We start from the raw sequence: 20,486 nt of genomic DNA, 5'->3' as shown, positions 1-20,486 counted from the left end.
AGTGGTGATTAGGGGGGACTATGGGGAGGAGTAAATCCTAACAGGCCTGGGAGCAGGGCCAAAGGCCTGGGAGCAAAGCCATAGCCTGAGTACAGGGAAGAGAAACGACAAAAAAGTCTGGGAGTAAGGCCAGAGCCTGTGAGCAGAGCAGAGAGACCAGGGCTCAGGGAGGGACTGAGATGGATGGGACTAGAGAGCTCAGCACCCAAAGAGGGTCAGGGAAGGAGCTAGAGAACCCATGGAGAGGCTGCGCAGACTTGGGCTGGGTGCCCATTACACTGATTGAGACTGGGGTGGAGGGCTCAGGGAACTGACTGGTGATAACTGATTGATTGGTAACATCTGTGAGGCTTGGGCATGGCTAAAAGGGGAGATGACGAGGCCACAAAATTAGCCCTTTATGCAATAAGCAACTAGATCTGTACTCCCTCAGAAATCCGTGGGGTGGCCACTCAGCCTCCCTTTTGACAAGTGTGTATTTACATGAAGAAGTGGCAGGGGAATAGAATGGGAGGATGCTTAAAGGACAGGGAGAGAAGGGGGCTGAGTGGCCAACAAGGGGCATCGGAGCCACCCCCAAGGCAGGCCCTTGTTATGCAAGAACATGTCCTTGTTTAAAATGTTGACTTTCAAGGGGAATGAATGTGAGCAGTGAGGGCCCCCCACATTGACAAGACAAAAACATTAAAACAACTCTTGAGGAAAATGGAAGCCTCAGTAATAACAGAGAGCTGCAGTGGAGCAGTCAGGGGAGTAGGCAACAAGCGTCATGTCCTCTGTTTCTTCCCTGCAAAATATATTATTCCCTCCTGCTTGGAAATAAAACAAAAACAATCTTTGCTTCACTGCCAGTGACACTACTACTCACGTATTTGTATCTACTGACTACTGACCACTTTCCATGCTCTCAGGATCTGTCTCATGTAATATACTGCTCAGCTGCATTTGTCATACATTTTTGACCCTCCCAGTGATGCCACCTTCCATAAAAAAGGTTAGTGTCTTACATTCAAAACCTTTTTTGGCAGCCTCCAAGCTGCTGCCATTTTTTAAATACCTCAGCAACCAGCATTTTACCAATCAATTTAAGCTAATCTGAGATACAGAAAGAGGGGCCAGTTCAGTTACAGACCAGAGACAAGTTTGAAGTCCAGTGTTCATAAGTGAGATGGGCAAGTGTGGCAATGTGGGAGGTCCCCAATCAGCCACAGTGCTGGTATCCCACTGCCTCTGGGCACGCTGCCCAACTTGCTTTCCTGCCACACCTTGCTGTTAAGTAATTAGTTGGTAATTAGGTGGGAGGATGCCCTTCCAGGGCCCTAATGTGTAAGGGCCAAATGCACACACTCCTACCATCCCTTAACATGTCCCATGCCTCACAGTTGTTGCTCACAGCTGTGCTAAGCTCCAGCCTGAGGCCAGGCTCAACTTATCACAGCATTGAGTCTCTTTCACTCTGCCCTGCTAGGGCCACACTCATACCACCTCCCTTTCACAGAGGCCTCTCACTCTCCACCAACTCTCTCCTTCTTTCTTTCATCCCGGAGTCCTGGGCCACACACATAGCATCCCTTCTCTCCCAGGGACCACATTCACCCTGCCCTCACCCAGAGGTTCCTCAGTCTTGCTACTCTTCACTCCCCAGCCAACAAGCACTAACTCAGGCCCCCACTCTAGCAGAACTTCCACTCAATCCCCTGCCCTCAGGGCCCCCAACTCATGCCCCTCACTCACCAGGCTTCACCCCTGCCACTGTCTACTCCACCCCATACTCTGGGGTCGCACATTCCCCACAGACTCAGGTACCACTCATTGGTGTGCCTGGCCCACAACTCACCCCCTCTCATCAGGGCCTCAACTACTGATGCCCTCTCTCAGGGTCCTAACTACTCCTCTCGTGGGGTCTTCCAGCCTTAAGGCTCAGGTACTTCTCAAAGCTAACTTAGCCTCATCTCCAGGGTCTTTCACCATTTCAGGCTCAGGTGCTTTTCAAAGCTTACCTGGCCTTCACTACTCCTCTTCAGGATCTTGCACCCCCAGTGGGCTCAGGTGTCCCCTATGGATGTCCCTGGCCCCACTACTCTCAGTGAGTGCATAACCCATTGGAAGAGGGGTGGGGCAACTCTTCCTAAGTTCTGTGTTGATAAATGGTTTCTGGCTGTAGATCTGGCAGGTCACAAAGTATAGTAATTTGCCAATGTGGAAGTGTATTGTACTGTGCATTGGTAGAATTTCCTGTTTTGGGAAGCAGGGAACTCAGTAACAGTTGCTCTGACTCCATCTTCCTTTGGTTTTGCATTTTTCTATCTTCATTGTTATAGCTACCCTTTTTCCTTTCTTAGTCAACTCTAGTTCCTGTACCAGAGTTACCTGTTTACTACTAAATTATGTATTTTGCATTACCAAATTTCAATACTTTGCTATAAGAATAATTCAACAATAATGAGCCCACTTAATCACCAATAAGACTGTTGACTTCAATAAAAGACTGTATTGTACCAACAATGAAACAAAGGTATGGCCAACATCAGACTTCATTGTTTGGGGACCAGTGGGAGTAGGTGAGCGCAACATGAGTGTAGCTCCTTGGAAACATGAAGAACACAGCACAAATATTCTACTTTACAGTGGTTTAACTTCCTCTCTCCCCAGATGGGCAGATTCCCAAGTGGTCACATTCCAGAACTGCCATTGTACAAGGAAAATTTTCTTTCATGTGAGAACATATCCAGTATTTCATTTAAAATAATGGAAGACTCTGCCTTTAATATAAACGATCTGTTTTGAAAAACCAGACAGGGGAAGTGTTACTAGCATGCAGATTTAGATTCCAAGGTTCTGACATACTATTCTAAATCTCAGCCAGCAATGAAGAAGCTAAACATTGATTGCCACCATATTCAGCACGCTTTTAAACTTTTTACAGGTTTTTTCAGGCTATTTGCCTTCTATTTATTATGAACACTTTGCTACTCTTCCTTTGTTTCATCCCTTTATTCCATCAAACAAGTCACTTCCTAAATTGGAAAAGAAATCAGATAAAAAGGATGAATCCAGAGAAGTCAGGGAGCACAGACTAAAAAAATCTAAATGGAAAAAAACCCACCTGGTCTTGACCCATTAGATCCTGCAGTCTTGGAAAATGTAAAAGCGATTGTTAGTTTAAAAATCTGTTTGTAGATATTAGCTATACAGTATATACTTGCAAGCACAGATGTTGGCTGCTGTTATGTGTCATCCTAAAGTGTCGGGAGAACTCAGTCATGTCTGTACAGCACTTTGAAGAGTGAAGTGCTAATTAAGTACTAAACAGAATAACAAGGTTCTTTTATTGAAACTTCCCTCTGCCAACCTGCAGAGTGGTCTGAGACTTGGTAAAACAAGCCTTGTTTAGGATATAACCATGAAAAGAAAACCTGCCTTGCACTTAATTCATTGCTTTGTTATGTTCAAAAATCTACCAGACAAAGAGTGCATTAGGGCCTAGTCTTCATTTTAAGTGGTTGCACCCTGACACTAGGAATGTAACAAATTACTACCTAGGCCTAAATCAAACCTCTGTCTCTTTCTGTGGGCTACTAGGAAAAGGCCATCAAGATGTTGACATTTCCAGTTAAGTGGATCCTTTCCAGTCCTGTTTTGGACTTAAACACTGCACAAAGACAGGAATCACAATGCTGGTGGGTGATCTCACATCAGTGCACAGGTGTCAACACCAAACACTAATTCAATTGGAAGTTTTGGGCGGCCTTGAGCCAGGGAGCTCATGAACAGCACCTCATCAACGTAGATGGAGTTCTATTAAGCTGACTCTGAATGTTGCTTTTTGATTGCTTGGACAGTGGAGGTAGGTGATCACTCCTTATCCCAGTGGCCCTCTCCTCTAAAGGGAGATTGCCTGAGATGTTCAATTTTTTTTACCCAATTTTGTGAAGGGAGACTGAGTAGGGACCTAGGATCTACTTAAATCATGACTTCACGATTTTTGCGGAAACCATGAAAAACAGCAGTTTCTGTGATTGCTACAACAGATGGCATTTGCTGTGATTTCTCTGGAACCACCTGAAAAAAAAAAAATTACTAAAAATAAAAGGTTCCCAGTGGGCAGAGGACCTTGCAGCCTACTGGGGGAGGAGAGACACTGACTGGTGGAGTGACATGAAGGGGAGCGGCGAAGATGGTGACCTCCTCTTTGTCCCTCCTCCTTCGCCAGGCCCTCTCTGTCAATTAACCGCAAGGGGCAGTGCCTTTGGGGCCTCTTAGCCAATAAGTGGTGAAGGCTAGGGGCCACTGCAAAATGCCTGTAAAAGTGGCTCTGCACACTGCAAGCAGGCTGTGAAAAACCTTTAATCTCACTCTGATGTAGGTAGGTCCCCAACTATGAGATGCTGAATGTTCTGATGCATCCCTAGGGAAGCTGACACCCGGACACCTGTTAGCGGCTCAAAGAATGCCAACCATGACTTCTCCCACTGACCCAGCTTTGTGTTTGCAGGCACTCTGACTGATGGGAAGGAGCAATGTAAGGATCATGTGTCATTTTGTCTTAAAGGACATGTCCATACAATTTTGCTAGAGTTGAAGTAAAATCACTTAAGTTCCACCTCCACAGCAAAAATCTATCACTATGCTGCCCAACCACACTCTTTTTATGTAGACTGAATCAGATGTACTTGAGATGTAGCTCAAAAGAATGACCCATATAACAGTGTGAGATGGAGATTTATCCCCATGGAGATTTATCCCCAAAGAAGGCATTTTCCTGAGATAGACTCCCATCTTTACAGATACCAAATTTCTTCTTAACTCTTTATTTTATTCCTAGCATGTATGTGTTCTGTATCTTTTTAGTTTTATAAACCCTTTCCTGACGCACGCATGCACACACATGCACGCACGTGCGCAAACATGTACAGACAAACGTGTGTGTGTGTGTGTGTGTGTGTGTGTGTATCAGAAAAGGGTTTACAAAACAGGCACTCTCTGGGTTTAGTTCCTGTGTGAGATGGTGAGAGAGAGAGAGAGATGTGCAAACTTCTCAGGTCCATGTATATATATGGACCTCTCTCTCTCTGTCACTCACACACACACACACACACACACACACACACACACCATCTTACATCTTGCAAAGGAACTAGAACTAGAGGGTGCCTATAGACATGGCAGGAGACTGCTCTGATTTGCTATAATTACAGCCTCCACATCTCATGTATCAGCATCCCTGTGCTTCAAAATGGCAGTGGGGGTGCTTTAACTAAAGCTTGTTCAATAAACTTTAGTTAAAATGCCCCTGCTGCCATTTTGAAGTGCAAGGATGCTGATACATGAGATGCTGCAGTGATTTATTTAGCCCCTGGAGCATGTGTAAAAATGCCCAGAAAGAGGTAGAAGTAGAAGGCAAGGAAGAGATGCATCTTATAGGCTAACTGAAACAGAGATGCATAATGTTTTATGAGCAAGAGCTTTTACTTCAACAGATGCTATGAGAGCTGTGATATATAGAATAGAGTGGATTGGTCCCCTGGAGCTCCTTCAATTTGGCATTTATCTGCTTGCAGCTGATGCACTCCATTCTACATACCATACAGCCTATTCTGCCAGTTTTCAAAGCATCTGATGACTCTTACATATCTCTGATTCAGTAAGTCTAAAAGATACACTTCTACCGTTCTTTTTTCCTGACTTCAGACTAATAAGGCTGACTACCTCTCTCTGCAGAGAAAGAGATAATATTGTATAGGCCTCTCATGCATAAATCTCTGCTGGACAGGAGAGAAGAAGAAAGAAGAAGAAGATGGTAAGTGGTAGCCCAAACCAGCATGGGCAAAGGAAGTGCATGGTGAATTTCCCATTCAATAACAGACTACAGCTGGAAGCCACAGGATTCTATGTTGAAGAGACGGGGCTAACCGGGCACTTACCAACCTCTCTTTTCTTTCTCCTTGAATTCACTTGCATGCTGAAAGCTATTGTTTTCTTTTTAACAATTGCAAACCAAAAACAAAATCATGTATATTAGATGAGAGACAATGAGGCTTCTTGCTGTTTTCATAGTTTTCTTCTGTGCTGCCCTTTATACTTCGAGCTGCCTCCCTATTTCTTACAGCTAGATGCCTGCCCTTAAGAATTTCTATCTTCTCTGACAAAGTCAACTAGAAAAAGATGCACAAATCATCTGATACTTTTGGCATAATAAGCTTCAGCCCAATATTTCAAATCATGTAGAGGAGGGAGACTTAAGAATCCCCAAAACTGCTGTGGATATTGAACTTTTGTTTTCTTGCCAGTGTTATCAAACTCACAGTGTGACTAAAAACAATGGATTGGTTCCTGGACTTCTCAGAAAAAACTGTGTTCTTACATATGCATTCAATTACCATATACATTGAAACTTGCATTGATCACAAGTTACTTGTAAGATAAAATGTTTTACATAAAGGACTTTCTGGAGAGAAATATTAAGTATACACAGTAAGTTGAAGGATATTTCAGAAGAATTTGACAATAACAAGCTAAAGCACTGCCAACACTGTTTCAGATTTCATGGTCAAAATGAGAAACTATGGGGAGAGGATATAGAATTTCTCTCTGATTTGAATAATTCCACACACAAAATCTCTTCTAGGTTGTAATATTAAAGATCCAGATTTCTCCCTCTAATCACAGTTAAAGAAAGAGGTTGTATCACACTTAATTGCAATAAAATGGTGGAAAATTGTAGAAGACAGAAAGCTGGACTAAGAATTGTCAAATGTGACAAAATCTGCAGGACTGTGAAATAGGAGCTTCATTACCAGGAGCAGTTAACAAACAGCAGACTGCAGAACAAAGGATGGCTTGATTGATGGAATATCAAAACTATTAAAGCAGAGAGGACTGTTAACACATATGAAATGAAGAGTTTAGAAGGGATAAGGTAGATTATAATAAGCCATGAATTCATTTGACTCCCCCAGCACTGGCTTGACTATAAATGCTGCTGCCAAAGGGAGGTGCAAGTGTACCACTCTGGATCTGCCCCTGGCTCAGTATCAGTGGAGGATGTTTTTAGTGCTCATGGATAGATTTGATCAAAACTTCATAAGAATCAAAACACTGAAGCAATGAACAAGTTTGCAAAGTGTATTAGTTGTTAAAGTTAATAGAAGAGGAGTTGGTCCTAATTAGTTAGTGGATTCATTTTTTGTACTTTGTTTTAGTTAAATAATTAAAGTCTTACTATGCATAAGGAATAAATATGCTTGAGAACTGGTTTAATGGGCTTGTTTTCTGACTTCTCTTCTTATATCCTTTATCATTTTTATTAGAATGAAAATAATGAGTTTGGGGGCCAGAGAAAATCATAACTATCCTGGTTTCCCAATACTAGATTTCAGGGTAAACTGGAACTAATGAAACACTCCTTGGGTGTCTGAAACAGACAGGTAGAGAGTGAAGTCTGTGGCTCCTTTTTATATTCAAATATTCCCTTTTACTTGAAAAATAAACATAACTAAATGTTCTAATAAGCTAAACATAAAAATGGGGTAGTTTATCAACTTTATTAACCCATGCAAAAGATAAACTGACTTAACAAGAGTTAACACATAGCAAGTAGTAGAATAGTTTAAGTTTGCCCACTCAGTTAACTTACATTTCATGTCTGATTTTTTCCTATTAATTTTGTTTGCAGGAAATGACAGTATGCTGGATGGGATGGATCTGTGTCTGGGTCCGAGTGGCAGCTGTGTAGCCTTTGGCTTTTAAGAGACAAACCCAGAACAAACATCATGTCTTATCCCCTTAGCTCAGTTCCAGAAGGAAACCAGAAGACTTTATACAGCATTCCACATTCATCTCAAAAGCAGTAAAACCTGAGCTTTATAATTCACACCAAGGTCATGCTCTACTAAATGCTGTTGACTTAATTAGAATAGAAGAAAGGAATGAAGATATAGCCTTTGTTCATTCAAGCTGTGATTGTAGTAATACTGAGTAAAAGTTTCCTTAAACAAATTCTTTACAGCCAGTGCTGAGTTACTGTTTATCAGATTATCCTGAGAGGTACTAAGTATCCTTCAGGACTGGTATGGATTATTGGCCTGTCAGAGAAACTGTGTCCAAGTAATACACAATTCCATGGCAAAATATATTTATTATGCAACATTGCCCCCTTCAGATGCAGAGTACCCACTAATCCACATGTATGTAGACAATTTCTCTAAGGCACAGACATACCACTACCACTTTTTAAAAAGTATCCATGTTTGCTCTGAGGGATTCGTATTGGAGCTGCAGACTATTATTTTTCATGAGGTACAATGTTGAAAAATCAATATATCATAAGTCTTGCATAGTGGTAGTGAGACAAAACATACATAGAACACACCCTTCCTTATTGTCAAATTGGGAACAGTAAGTGGCATTAACACTGCCAGGGCTTGAGATACCACAACTGAAAAAAAATAGAACATACAATTCTTCAGCAAATAGTATTTGGAAATTTTTCAGCACTTGGTGAAACTTCACTTCAAGAAAAAGGTGTACACTTCTCTCAAAGTAGCCAGGCAGATAAGGTTCTTCTTCTTTCTGCACCCTTGTCATAAAACGGGATGTTTTTCCAGAATTGTGCAAAACTGATAACTCTTTCCATTGCTGCAGCAAGGTCCTGTCTTGTACAAGTCTCATCAAGGAGTTGGCAAACAGGCAAGTGCTCCATAGCTTGCACTTCACTGCACTCATATGTATTTATATAATTAGAGTAGCCCTATTTGATCTTGTTTGTTTTTGATCTTCCAGTTTTCATGTGCAGGTGATTTAGGCATCACCATGTTGGCCAATCTAGGTCCACCCCTCTTGGGAGGTTCTCCTGAGATTCTGGGTCCATTTAGAGCACCTGATTGCATGTAATCTTTTCTTCCATCTTGGTTGGGTTTGCATGACACTGATTCTTATTGTACTAATCTGAGAGGTTGCTCAGTATACATTCATGTCAGTCTATTCTTGACAGTGGCAAAGTCCTTCTCTTGTAGGGTGATGGCAAGGTCAGGTGGAGAGATACAATAAAAATAGTACCAATAATATTTTCAGAAACTCGAACTTTTATTTTTTAATTATAAACCTTTCAGAGTGTGGGTTGAGTCCCAGGCTTGAGATCCTGCTGTTTTGATTGGTGGAGCCCATCCACCAATCAGGAGGCAGCAAGAGAATCAAGCCATGCCCCTTTCCTGAGGGGAGGGGGAGAAGAGCTCCCCTGGACCTGATTGAAGACTGCAAACTGTCAGGTCCAGAAGACTTCAGGGGCACAGCCCTGGAGCATATAAAAGGAGCTGCGTGCCCAGCACGGGGGCAGATGCAGTGAGGGACTTAAAAAGACAGGAGCCAAGAAAAGCTGGGGAGCTCTCCCCCAGTGGGCAATAGGCCCAAGGCTCCTGAAGCTGCCACTGGAGGAGCAGCCTTGGGAGCAGTGTGAGACTGCTCGGGCCCATCATGGTACAGAGTTTGGTGCACAGAGCCCAGGCTTTGGTAGCCACAAGGGTGGCTTGAGCCTACAACCCCAGCAGGGCCAGCGGGCTACTTGGTGCATGGAGCAGTGCACAAGGCAAGGGCCTTGGGGGCCGCAGTGAGGCAGCTCAGGTCCCATTTCCCAGCAAGCGGCCAGGTCCCATGGGCGACACGTGGGCCCAAGCCTTGGGAGTCAGGGAGCAGCAGAGGCTGCTTGGGTTAGCTACCTGGTGTGAGGACCAATGGAGAGAGCCTGAAGGGGCCCACCCTGTGCTAAAAGAGCCTTGGTGCTGAAGCTAGGGCACAGGGAAATAGTAGTGGTGCAGCGTGAGGCCCAGCACCCAGAAGCCAGCAGCGGTGGTGCAGCAGCTGAGGGGAGAAGAGCCCTCAGTGCCCAGAGCAGAGAGGCCTGGAGAGGTACTCCAACAGAGGAGATCCCATTGAGCTGTGCCCTGACCACCACCACCTGAGGAAACATGAGTTATAGATTTCATAGATTTCATAGATATTAGGGCTGGAAGGGACCTCGGAAGATCATCAAGCCCAACCCCCTGCCCGAAGGGCAGGAAGTCAGCAGGGGTCATAGGATCACAGCAAGATAGACATCCAAATGTCTCTTGAAGGCATTCAAAGTGGGTGCTTGAACCACCTCTGGCAGCAGTTTATTCCAAACCTTGGGGACTTGGACAGTGAAGAAGTTCTTTCTTATGTTCAGCCTGAATCTGTCACAGTGGAGGTTGTGACCATTCAATCTTGTCATTCTTTGGGGGGCTGTGGTGAACAGACATTCCCCAAGATCCTGGTGAGCACCCCTGATAAACTTATAGGTGGTCACCAGATCACCCCGATCCTGCACTTTTCCAGGCTGAAGAGTCCCATAGCTTTCAGCCTCTCATAAGGTCCATTTTCCTGACCTCTTGCGTGGCTCTCCTCTGGACTCTCTCTAGCTTCTCCATGTCCTTTTCGAATTGTGGCCCTTGGCCCTTGGGTCCCACAGGGGAAAGACATTTGGGGCTGGCAACCCCAGAGAAGGGGCTGGGTGAGTAGCCCCCTGCCTAGTCAAGGCCCTAAGGGTAGGGGCCTCTGGTGCTTCCTGGACATCCCCAAGGGACCCCATTGGAAGGAGCACTATCTCTTGGCATGGGTCAGGGACTATATTAAGGAATAGGAGTTATTAAGATTGTTCTTGTTCGCACCTTATATTTTGTAATTGAAATGTTGTATTGTGATGTTGTATTGTGTTTATGCTGTTGAAATTGTGTTATTGTGATGGGTAAATAGTGTTATTTAGGGTTTGACCTTGGTTACTGGTTAATGTTCACTGTGTAAATATATGTATATGATATTTAGTTTTATGGTTATGTATATTATAACTCAATAAATTGTATATAGTTAAGAACTTTGGGCTTGGGGTAACTCTATAGAGGAAAGGGGGATCTGCTTGAAAATCCGGCATCCCGCTCACAGCACCCCCTTCTTTCCTTCCCCAGCCTCTTTCTTTCCTTCTTTCCATCTCCAGACAAACGTGGATATGGGCCCCAAGGACAGGGCCGAGACAGGAGCACTGCACCTTTTGAAGGCAGGAGCGGGGCAGGCTCAGCTGTGTGGGGCAGGCAGCAATGACCTGGGAATGAGGCAGGGTGCTTGGAAGGGGAGGTGCTGGGAGGGGTGCCTATGGGGAGGCTAAGGGAAATTTTGGAGTGGTTACCATGAAAAAAAAATCAAATGTTATGATACCACGTAGTTAACTCAAGACTCACATATGTGTTGCCAGCAGTAACCCAGGGACCACTGGGTTAAAGCTGTTGATAAGTGTTCACTTCTTAATGAGTTACCACAATATTGGTGTACCGATACGCATACTTTACTATGAATGCAAATGTGTATGATTCTCCTCTTGTGAGTGTAAATCAGACATATTTCTACCATTTTTCCAATGGCTGAACTGGAGACAGAAATTAGACCTATACATTATACCTATATGTCAATAAGGATTCTGCATAGACATCAAGAGAAGAGATAACTTGCACATTCTTTAATATATTAAAAGTAAGAATGAAAAATAATTGGTGACAATCTATTTCCATTTAGGAAAACAAATCTTAAATACCAGAACAAAACACTACCACCCTTCCTTCCCAAAACTCTCATTTTAAGTTTTACAGTTGAACAGTGAGGAATATTTTCTCACTTCAGCTACAAATTTTTACACATTTTCTCTATTGCTGTCTCTTGTTCTCTTAAGATTTTTTTATGCGTTTTAATATTTTCCTCTCTGGTTGCTTCCGTCATTCCTAGAAGAGTTGCAGAGGAAGATTCCTTAGTTAAAGACCTTTACCAACCTGCGTGCTTGCTCTAGAAAGTGAAGTTTGATTCCACTTGGTCAATTCACCTGGGTCATCCTGAAGGCATAGGCTTTGCTCAAGGCTCTTCCTAAAAGAAACCTTAGTGGTATGTTTGCAACTCTTCTCTTTCCAGTGAATCTAGGGAGAATCTTATATAATTGATGGCCAGTGAAGTTTTTCATTGTTGGACAAACTTCATCTTTCCTCTGTTTTATGGTTTCTTCCATCACTTCAGCTACTTCTCTTTCTTTTGTCAAAGTCTGCTCCATTGTCAGAGTTTAGTGTTTAATGGAAATAATCCAATACATATGCATTTAAATAGGAAATGCTGGATTGTCAAAACTTCTAATAAAGTTTATGTCCATTACCTAAAAAGGACTTTTATCTTTAACAGTTTAGCCTGTGGGCTCTGAAGCATGAAAGAACTGCTCCCTTGTACTCCACCTGGAAGTTAAGACATTAATTTAAACCTAGTGAATTATTGCTCATTTCCAGTATAGTCTAGGGAAGTGTTAGGAAAAGGTTTCTAATCACAGACAGAGTTAGTATCCACATCCTAAGCCATCTGCCCCCTTCTTCCATGTTTTCTCTCTAAAGACAATGATACAGATTGGCAAGAAGGCACAGTGATTCTTCCCGATCTAGAAGGAAACTTTTGTGGGAAAAGCTTACCTGCCTTAGCTTGGACAACTGTTTTTCTTATTCATAATACAGGGCTGAAAGGCAAATAATACAGGGTTGCAAGTTTACTACACTCACACAAGACACCAGCCAGTAACAGAGAAAGGAGGAAGATGCTGCCTAGGATTATTCATGCATTATGTTAATTTGTAGAATTTGTAGAAGGATGCCAAAATAAATAGGTGAGTAAGACTTTTAAGAAGGAGTATACATATCTGAATCACTGCAGACACAGGATTAATGCAGTATCTGGATAGTCCATAGGGTCAGGTTCTGTAGCCCTTGCAAAGATGAGGATTTGCAAATTGGCCCAGGGTAATACACAAAGTTGCAGCAAACAGCTACATGGGACCACTGAGGTGCCCCAGCTCTTTGTTGTGGCTTTGATTTCACAGGACACTGCTTGTCCAGTCAGCTGTGTGGGGAGGAGGTGTCCTTTGAAGTAAAAGCTCCCACAGGCAGCTGAAAGGCTCCTTTCTCTTTTGGCAATGAAGTGATAATTAGGAGGGTTGCAAACCACCTGGAGAGGGTTTTATGATGGTAAGTCTGAGGTGTAACTGAGCTTGTGCCAAAAAAGGAGATTTAGTTAAGGTATTTGCATAGAGTTACATTTTCATGTTTCTTTCCAAAGAGAACACCCCAGTCCTACCAGTTAATACAAGTATTGACTCAACTATACTGAGGTACTATTTTAAGGCACAGAAAGTTACATGTGCCAGCATAGAACTTTACAGCCTTTAAAAATATATCTTGAATAACTTTTCATTAACTTCTCAAAGTAAATCTTGATCTTATGCACTGGACATGCCCATTCTCTCCTCCACTTCATCATAAACTGAGCTTTAAAAAAAGCCTGAAGAAGCATTTAGAAGTACTAAATAAAATACTTTTTTTTGTAAATGAACATTTAGGTACCTTTGCCATCTTTCTCTTCTACTCTTTTCTGGTAGTTGCCACCTTTCCAAGGACAGTAGCTTTGCCAGAAGTCTCTTTAGACTCTATTGGATTCATCCTCCTGAGACAGACTCTCACATCTTTCAGGATGCCACATTTCTTCCTTGACACCTCCTCCTGTTCCCATTGTATCTCCTGTCCACTTCTTTTTTGCAAGCCTTTCTTAGACACATGCAGGACCTGTAATGAAAACTTGATCACACAATCCAACCCCCATCTCCAGGTACAGGATGCATGGGGCTTCCTTCCTCCACATGAAGAAATGCCCTTACATCCCAATTCCTCCACCTAATTTCCAGGAGAATTGTTTTCCCACAGTTCTATAGCAAAGAGATACAGCCTAACAGGAAGGAGGGGTAGAGGTAGCCAATGAGCAATTAGACTTTCATTCTATTTTTGTTTGATCCACCTTTAACTCTCTTGAACTATAGTATAGTCCAAACCAACTTTGAATTTAAGATAGCCCCTCAGTAATTAGATTCTATACATGGTAAACTATAAATTTGTTAAAATTTTCCATATATAGAATCTAATTGGTAGGTCATCTTAAATTTGCTCACTGCTATGACAGGGAAAGCAGTGGTGGAGAGTTAGAGGCCAGACCACTGCTGTTTGCTTCCCTACTCCTTGTCTCCCCATGCCTGTGCCTGCTCCCCCATGCACTACCCTGCCATACGCTCCCAACATTTGCCATGGGATGTGGGGGTAGGCTGCAAGTGATTCCCCCACCCTGCAGTCTCCCTTGTGCTTCCTACCAGCCATGTGCACCCTCCCTCATCAAATGAGCCATTCAAACCTAAGGCAGGTGGCAGCCCAGCCCTGAGGCTGGGCTTGAAGCCTGAGCTGGGCTTCTGCCTGTCCTGGGCCAGTATTCAAATTCAAGATGAAGCTTTTTTCCCCGCTGTGCTGATTTGGGATGGGGGGCACCTTGTCTTGGATTCAGTAAATATGGTAGTTATTTTAAAATAAGATCCTCATGAACTTTTTTCACTTGCTTTCAGACACACTTGCCATCCTACTGAAGTGGGAACTATACTTACCTTTCTTCTTCTGGACTGTCCCAGGCCAGAAACATTGCCAGAATTCTCTTTAGGCGATATTGGATTCAGCCTCTGGAGACAGACTCTCATATCTTTAAAGATGCCATATTTCTTTCTCAACTCCTCCTCTTGTTCCCATTGCATCTCCTTTCTACTTCTTTTTTGGAAGCCTTTCTCTGATGCAAATGCCATCTTGCTCAGGATCTGTAACCAAAAGAGGATTACACAATCCAATCCCTTCTCTGAAGATACATGATGCACAGAGCTTCCTTCCTACGCATAAATAAATGCCCTTACATTCCAATTCCTTCTCCTAATTTCTAAAATGATTGTTTCTCCACAGTTCTATATTCAAGAGATACGGTTCAGCAGGAAGGAGACATAGGGGTAGTCAATGAGCCATTAGCCTTTCCCTCTGTTTTTGTTTGGGCCTCCTTTAACTCCCCCTTGGTCTAGTTATTTTAAGTGAGATTTTCATAAACTTCCTTCACTTGCTTTCAGACACACTTGGTGCACTCCTGAACCAGGAACTACACCACCTCTTATCTTTTGGACAATAGTGCAAATGAGATGAGAATGAGTCACATGCACTACCAGCAGTCTTATTAATATACCTTAGATACTGCATAGTGAGTTTAGTACAGAGTCCTAGAATCATAGAAAGTTAGGGCTGGAAGGGACCTCAGGAGGTCATGTAATCCAACCCCCTGCTCAAAACTGGACAAGCCCCATCTAGATCATCCCAACCAAAGTATTTCTTTAATGAAGTACTAACTGAATGTGCAGTAACTAGAGTTACTCCTTTCTTGCCTCTCCCATTCTGTATCATTTCTTCCTCCTCAGACCTAAAATTAACCAATATGGCCCCCCAAATCTGCTGCTGTTTGGCAAAGCAGCCACAACAGCACTCATAAAGGGACAATTTATGTTGCTGACCTATGTCAAAAAATGTCATGTAGAGGTTGAAGGCAGCTCCCAAACACCTTATTGTGATTAGATACCAGTAATTTAAGAGAAATCATTACAATAACATTCTCATTAGCCACCCAAAAAGCTAAGCATCTTAAGTCACAATTAACATGAACAGAAAAGACCCCAAATATGTGAGAGTAAATATGAAATGATTATATTCCAAATATCCCTTCCATCCGCCCTATGAGTTACAACGTGCTTTGGTAACAGTATCCACAAATTGTAATCTCAGACTAGACAGGCTTAGTTAGTCATGGTACTTTAACTCCAAATAAGATGGATAGGGGTGAGTTCGGAGGGTGGCTGGTCTGGCTTTCAGTGCTTTCTGCAGATGAGCATGTTTGTGAGGGAGATGGGTAGGACAAAACCCTGGGATGTTGGGGTGCCCCCAGGAATATACCCTGAGGTTGTGTAAGCTTCAGTGGTCCCCCACTCTGGTAATAGGGACAGCCAGGTTATTAATTTTCCCAGCAATCACAATTTACCACAAGCACTTCAGTCAAATAGAGAGAGAGAAAAAAAATGAAAGGGTTTGTTCCATGGAGAGAAAGAAAAGCGATCAAATGCTTGGGCAACAGAATATGGTCAAATAAAACTGACAAAATCCTTATGCTGCTCCCCGATGCTCACCAAGCCCTCATAACATTTCTGGGGTCAGCATCCCTTCAGTCGTGGCTAGCTCCCTCCATCGGGGACCCCTGCCCACTTCTCCTCACAGACAGCCCTCTCCTAACAGTCACTCCTTCCAGAACATTCCCTGCCCGCCCTCCCGCCACCTACCTCAACTAAAGCGTGGGTCCACGACCCCTGGAAAGAGTGGAGACCCCATGGCCAAGCAAGCTGTGACTCTCTGAATGCTCAGCTTGAGATACAGTGCAGTGTCTTTGGTTGTAGCCACCTTGGTCTAAGGACATAGGCAGGCAAGGCTCGATGCAGTGTCCAAAGAAACTTGCCTGCCGGTGAAGTGCCTTGGCTTTCAGAAAATGTCAACAACAATCAGGTCCATTTAATGGCTCTCAATTTAGGCACTTCAAATCACTAGTTACTCTTGAAAACCTTGGACTGTCTTGGCAAGATTGGGCATTTTAGTTTTCTAGGCCTGCTGCTAAGATGAAACTGTTCATGAGAGATGAACAAACCATGCCTCACAATTGCGCAGGTTAGCAGAGTTGGACATTTTGGATACCTTAACTGAATTTGCCTACTCGTAGGCAGCAAGTTGCAGTCCAGTTCGGTTAAAAATCAAAATGTCTCAGGAGGGCACAGAACAACTGCAGGGTCTCCCTCTGCCTGAATAAAGGCACTTGTACCTGAAGGCTTGCAAAGAACAATTTTTCCAACTATTTCGTTGGTCTAATAAGGGATATCATATTTACCCAAAGAACCTTGTCTGCCTTAGGAGTTTCTACTAGCTATACATCCGTCAGGGATTTGTACCCATACCTTTAAGTGTATGTATCAGTAACAGTGGAGGTTAGTGAGTCCTGAACATGGGTTTTCTTTGTTATTAGATTATTATCATTTCACAATCACAAATGCTGCCATAGTACCCAAAAGTGTCACTTAAGAACCCAGGCTACGTTGTGCAAGTTACTGTAGCAACATCAGAAGGCAGTGACTGAAAAGAGCTCATAAGGCAGAAAAGTTGAGGAGAAAATGAGGGCCTTTGCCCTGTCCTTGCTGACCTGCTAAGTTTTGTGGATGGCATCATGTTGTGCTGCAGGCAGGGTCAAGGAACATAAGGAGACACGTGTGGTTCCAGCAGAGATAAGTGGTGTATGAGGGTGAACCTGACAGTGACCCTGACCATCAGTGCTACCTCTGAACATATATAGAGATGTTTAGAATTAAACTCTCAGCAGACTACTGGCCAAGGAAGGTGAGGACCAGTGGAGATGGAAGTAAGGATGAGAGTGAGATGGAGTGAGAGGGTAAAGAATAATGCAGCAGATAATAAAGTGGAACCCTCTTTTAATCCTTTATTTCTTAGAGGCCATACTTTATCTCCATGCCTAGTCCTCAGCCCCTTCCAGCAAGATACCTGATGAGCCACTGGCAGTTCTTCTCCTTCCCACTCTCTCCTTTTTCTTGTTTACCTCTCCCTATGAATTGTGATCCAGGAGGGAAACAGTGAGGAGAGGCAATATTGTTAACACCTGTCAAAAGAAGAGTTCAGAAGGAATCAGGTAGATTACAATGAACCATAAAGGCAACTGAGTTCCTTACTGCTGCCTGAATAGAAGTGCTGGTGCCACTGCCACACAGTTGGTTTTAAACTTTGGATGGACCAGGACTGCCCCACTTCGCTCCCCCTTCCCTGCATTTCCCTCCCAATCCACCCCTGAGCAAAGGTATAAAAAATGGGATTGTGAACTTTTCAATTGCATGCAATACCTGCAAGCTTCCTCTCTGCCAGGTAGTTTGATCAGCCAGCCTGCAATGATTAAAGGCTCTCTAGTTATACTCATTTTGTCATTTCTTTAAGTCTAATAAGTACTATAAAGTAGGGACATAGACAAACAGTAGGGAGCTGGGGCCCAACCAACCCAGATACAACAGCTGTGTTAAGGCTCTTCTCTCTTCTCCACCAGCCCTAGAAATACTACAGCAAAAACCTGGTCCCTTGTGGTCAGTTCTTCTCACGTTAAACTAATAAAATGGGCTAGGGAAAGCTGTGAGGAGTCATAGCATCAGAAGAAGCAGGGCTGGAAGGGACCTCCAAAGGTCATCTAGTTCAACCTTTTGCCTGAGACAGGATCAGCCCTAGACAACTATACTATACAATCCATAATCTCTACACACGACTACCCTCAACCCTGACACAACATAGATATAACACCCTAACCCACCACAGGTGAACCAGGGGAACCACGGCACCCAATATCTTGCTTCTATAAAATGTTGTCAACATATGCCCAAGAGTTCCCAGGTAAAGGACCATGCTTCCTGCTACAGAGGAAGGCAAACCCCCCCACAGTCCATACCAACCTGACCATCGGGTATAATTCCTTTCTGACCCCACATATGGCAATTGGCCTGACCCTGAACAGAGGGAATGAGTGCACCCATCTGAACTCTCTAGCCTTAGATACAGTCAACACCCAATGCCTCTAAGAGAGGCTTAAAAACACTGGAATGCATATCTCAGAAAAAGGGGCTGGGGGGCAGGGGGACAGAAACTAGCAAAGCCCAGAAGCATGGGACATACCCACAGTAGAAAAAAGGCATAACTATGCCTAGACCATCCTTGACCATAGCTATCCAATCTCTTTTTGAGCACTTCCAGTGATGGAAAGTCCACAACTTCCCTAGGCAGTCTGTTCTACTGTCTCACTATTCTAACAGTGAAGACATCCAATCTAAATTTACTTTTTCACAACTTCAAGCCATTAGTCCACATCCATCTATCTGCAGGCAGAGAGAAAAGTACTTTTCCTCTTTTTTATGGCATCCCTTTATGTTATCATGTCCCCTCTTAAGGGCCTTTTTGTAAGCTGAACATGCCTAGCTCCTTCAGCCTTTCCTGACATGACTTGCCTTTTGAGCCCTTGATCATCTTTGTTGTCTGCCTCTGGACCCTCTCTAACTTCTCCATGTCATTTTTTGAAATATGGAGCCCAGAACTGCACACAGTATTCAAGATAAAGTCTAACCAGTTCCAAGCAGAGAGGCACGATCACCTCCTGTGTCTTGTATCTAATGCTTCTATTGCTGCAGGTCAAAACCACATTCACCTTTTGTGTGGCTGCATCACGCTGAAAACTCATGTTCAACCTGCAATCAACCAAGAATCTTAAGTCCTTTTCCATAGAGCTGCTATGCAGCTAGGTGTTCTCCATTTTGCATTTGTGTTTTTGATTATTCCTCTTGAGGTGCAGCATTTTTCATTGGCTTCATCCTGGTAGCTCTAGCCCAGCTTTCCAATCTGTTGAGATCCTTCTGAATTGCACTTGCATCCTTCAGCATATTCATATTCCTTCCCAGTTTTGTATCACCCCCTACCTTGTTCAAGATTTCTATCCCAGCATCCAAATCATTATTAAACATGTTGAACACTACCAGGCCCAGGACAGGCTCCTGCAGGATTCCACTCAAAACCTCCTGCCATTTTGACATGGACCTGTCAATAATGACCTTTTCTGTGGTTATTGAGCCAGTTACCTATCCACCTTGTAGTAGTTTTATGAAGATGACATTTTTCCAAAGTGTTTATGAGAAGGTTGTGTGGGACCTTGTCAAAAGCCTTGTTAAAGTCAAGATACACTATATACACATCATTCCCTTCATCCACGCAAGTAGTTACTTTATCAAAGAAGATCTAGTTTGACACTATTTTTTTCTGTAAATTTATACTGATTGGTTGCAATCAACCTTTCCTCCTCCAATGGCCTCCAAATGGTCTTTCTTAGGATATGCTCCACTAACTTGCCAGGTATTTAGATAAGATGAATCAGTCTGTGGTTCCCCAGGTCCTCCTTCTTGTCTTTTTTAAAGAGTGGCACTACTTTGTCTCTAGTCCAGTCCTCTGGTACCTGGCCCATTTCCCATGACTTTGTGAATATCATTGCCAAGGGCTCCAATATCTCCTCTTCCAGTTCCTTTCAGGACCCTGGGATGAATCTCACCTGGTTCTGCTGACTTGAATTCATTCAGACCTATCACAAACCATCTGTTTCTTTTCTTTCCTTTTGCATTTTTAATCATTTTAGAAGCTTCTTGTGCATCTACATTTGTCTCTTGCCATTCTTCTTGTGCTTTCATCCTGGCCACCTTTATCCTTCAATCTGTCCTCCCATGACATCATGCCAATTATCTCCTTGAGTTGGATGAAATCTGCTTTTTGAAATCTAATGTCCTAATTTTGCTGACTTCATGCTTTCTCTATTTCCAGATGTGGAATTCTATCATATTGTGATTGTTTTCTCCCAACTTACCCATCACCTTCACATGCTCTATCAATTCCAGAAAATCCACATCTCCCATCAGTACCGTCCCATAGCTTGTGGAT

At 43.3% G+C, this 20,486-nt stretch overlaps 1 long non-coding RNA gene across 1 annotated transcript; it reads right to left on the bottom strand.

Annotated features, from left to right (window-relative positions):
- Positions 1-2,889: 2,889 nt before the first annotated feature.
- LOC109304304 lies at positions 2,890-17,628 on the bottom strand. Its single transcript, XR_002099344.1, has 4 exons — positions 17,520-17,628; positions 14,507-14,710; positions 13,428-13,646; positions 2,890-3,017 (listed from the first exon to the last, which is right to left on the bottom strand). It is a non-coding gene; the product is annotated as an uncharacterized LOC109304304 (long non-coding RNA).
- Between the last annotated feature and the right edge of the window lie 2,858 nt (positions 17,629-20,486).

The sequence above is a fragment of the Gavialis gangeticus genome, unplaced genomic scaffold (genome assembly GCF_001723915.1).
Source record: "Gavialis gangeticus isolate Ggan-Ray unplaced genomic scaffold, GavGan_comp1, whole genome shotgun sequence".
Taxonomy (NCBI): domain Eukaryota; kingdom Metazoa; phylum Chordata; order Crocodylia; family Gavialidae; genus Gavialis; species Gavialis gangeticus.
Note: the sequence above shows the minus strand (reverse complement) of the source record. Positions and strands in the feature narration are given on the sequence as shown.